This window comes from Halyomorpha halys, unplaced genomic scaffold (genome assembly GCF_000696795.3).
Source record: "Halyomorpha halys isolate HHAL.00 unplaced genomic scaffold, Hhal_1.1 Scaffold1627.1, whole genome shotgun sequence".
NCBI classification, from domain to species: domain Eukaryota; kingdom Metazoa; phylum Arthropoda; class Insecta; order Hemiptera; family Pentatomidae; genus Halyomorpha; species Halyomorpha halys.
This window is the reverse complement of record NW_027110964.1, coordinates 304,907-308,043: the sequence shown is the minus strand read 5'-3', so window position 1 is coordinate 308,043 and position 3,137 is coordinate 304,907. Positions and strand designations below refer to the sequence as shown.

The following is a 3,137-nucleotide window of genomic DNA, read 5'->3' as shown; positions in this document are numbered from 1 at the left end:
TTGAAGATAAAATTGTTTCAAAAGGATTAAAAGATCTAAATGAATAATTTGAGCCATCAACCTAGAATAACGATTGGACTGTTTGCTTAAAAATTGTTATAAACCTACTTGTGAGCAGGTTATTTGACACCCCCAAAGCAACTCATCATGTCAATGGACATGAACATTTTATGTGTCAAAACTATACTATAGTATTTAATTGGTCATCTTTCTTAATATGAGCTTTCGATCAATGAATCAATGTACGTCTTCAAAGTAAAACGCCCCAAAATTATACAGCTGAAAAAAAACAAACATGTTTTAACCTTTTAACTCCCTCTGAATTGAATATAAGCCCAGAAAACATGGGATCGTTTCTACTGGATTCATATATTGCCAAGTATAACGCAAAATACCGTTACACATGAGAATACTTATTTTAAACGGATTTTCTGATAAGATTTCATCAACCAATGCGTGTTCAATTATTTGTTAAATCCACGAATCAGTGCCCAACGAATTATTTTGAAAGATTAGAGTCAGAAACATGTTTATTTTCGACGATCTCGTATTTATTATTATAATGAATTTTGGCGGTGGCCGAGGAAGGTAGTGAATAGCCATTACCAAGACTGGGACCTCTCTATTGAAAGTTAGCCCAGGTTAATACATAGCCCCTGCTGGAAGGTAAGCTAAACTTGATCCTTTGTTCCGTTTACTTCCTTCCAACTTCCTTATTATGAAAAAAGTTGTTCAAGTAACTTACCCTCAAAGCTCACCAATAGGCACTCCTAGTCTCTAATTAATAGTTTATGATTATCAAAATCAATGCTCCTTTCATGATAGGCTCTATATTAATTTATCGCAATACTTCAATATTAATAACTTTATATTTAACGTAACATGCATAATTTGGGTATTGACAGAATTCAATCGCCGTTGATTGCCAAGCGAGTTGAAGCGCCAACTTTAACTGGCTTCTGACTGTAGCAGGGCCGGTTAGGTGTGGGTTTGACTTTCATTTCTGTGGTGGTCCCACAATATGAAACTTGACCCCTACCATGGTTAGATTAGGGTGGTTCCCCTATAGATAACTCTCCCTCTGTCAGAAATGACCAGGTCATAAAAGAAAAAAGACTTCAAGCGCTTGGCCGACTCTGACTATTGTCAACTTATAATGATCATGAAGAATACGATTATTTGTTAAATAACATTTTTATTTTTAAATTTTTACATAATTCATAATTTACAGTAAAAAATTATACATTGCGCAACTTACAACAAAGCTGTATTATAAATATTTACTCATCTATTCTAAAAATTATAGTTAATAGCTTCATCTCAAGTTTGACATATGATATGAACTCTGCTGGTTGTAACAAAAGTTACATTATAAAAACTATAAAAATAAAAATAAATTTACAACAAAGTTACATTATAAAAAATATAGTTAATAGCTTCATCTCAAGTTTGACATATGATATGAACTCTGCTGGTTGTAACAAATAATATTTTATATTTTGTACTCAACTTCCAGCCGTGTTTCATCTTAATTTTTATAGAACGTTTAGGGTGTATTTACATTTCCAGGCAGAATTTCTAACTTGTATTTATGCCTTAGGTTTTTTAGTTATATCACCTAAATCAACATTTATGTGCAGCATATATGTCTCTCCCAAGCTGACCATGCAAATAATTCTCTTCTTCTTTGTCTTCTATTTATATACTTTTCATATATTACTCTTCCTAGCTCCTCTTTTATGTTATAATGTGCCCAGGTTCATCTCTGGCCTTGATAATACTTATATTTTCGTTACAATACTCAAATTAGTCCAGTATTTTTTTCCGTTGTTGAAACCATATATAACATTTGTTATAATTATACAATAACTGTTTTTAAGGATATGATCATTTTAAACCTCTTATATTATTATTATTGGCGCGTCAGACCGTGGAAGTCTAAGGCCTCCAAGGCGTTTCTTGACGTGGTTTTCATAGGGACAGTCTGTCACTTCCACGCTTATTTTTGTGAGTGCCACCCATCGGCTAACGGGTCTCACAAATGCCCGGAGGAGGCTGTGAGTTAGTATTGTATTATTAGAGGCTTGAAAAAATCACAGATAGGCCGGGGACTCGATCTCGCAACCTTTAGGTTGGCAGACAGGAGGGTTACCACGCTGCTACCGTCCTCCCCTAAACCCTCACTCTCAAACCCAAAGTATTAGACCTCTTGCCCAGTCCATATCCACACTCATCTCAAAAATGCAGATACTGTAACAAAAAGTGCTTATAATTAGGGGATTTCATCTTTTAAACATACCTATTAAAATTTAATATATATTAACACATTCTAATAAACTAAATACTAGCGAATATAAGTATTTTTTATTAAAGATCACAGAGAGATCCAAAGAAATTAAGTTAATATACTGTTCCATTATGCATAATTAAAAAAAAATTAAATAATATTTTAATAGATTGAACTATTTCAGAAAAAAAAGGCGTTGAGGGAATATTTCCGAAGTACAATGCAATTTTCCCAAGAGCTATTACAGAAAGTTTTAATGAAGTCGTTAAAAATTTAGATACGAATGTAAATGAAGGAGAGGAGATGAGCCTAGAGCTGGTTCCCTCTAGAAAAAAAATGAATTAGGTTATATTTACATTTTAGGAGTCCTCTTTTTAAACAATTTACTCCCCTTATAACGCTGGGAGATGCAAAAGGAGTTTGCTATGCTTAAAAATTAACGAATTACAGTTGTGATTAAGCACTCCTCTATCATCCTCCGGTCATTATCTTAAATATATATATATGATACTTTTGTGTATCCTCAACTATTTTCTTATTTTAGTTTTTTTTTTAAACATAGCTTTTTACTTTGTTGTCACATGAATGATAATCTTCATCCTTGCGTTAAAATTTTGTATCTCATAATTGGGAGAAGGAGTATAATGGAGGGAATAAAAATGCAGGAAAATTGAAGCCAGAATGGTCGACCTTATGATAGATTCAGGCGCGTGGTAATGGAGTAGTGAAAGAGAACGAGCCAATCACTGCCTTCTGTTTAATTTTTTTTTTTTTTTTTTATTTATTTATTGCTATTTACAACTGTACATTATAATACATTTAGTAAATCTGATCTAAGTTAAATTGGAGT

General features: G+C 32.7%; 1 long non-coding RNA gene across 1 annotated transcript in view; it reads left to right on the top strand.

Annotated features, from left to right (window-relative positions):
• The first annotated feature begins 311 nt into the window (after positions 1-311).
• LOC106690236 (uncharacterized) overlaps positions 312-3,137 on the top strand; it is a 4,185-nt gene continuing 1,359 nt past the window's right edge. The window contains exon 1 of the long non-coding RNA XR_001344562.2: positions 312-666. This is a non-coding gene — a long non-coding RNA (uncharacterized lncRNA). The remainder of the gene's footprint in view (positions 667-3,137) is intronic.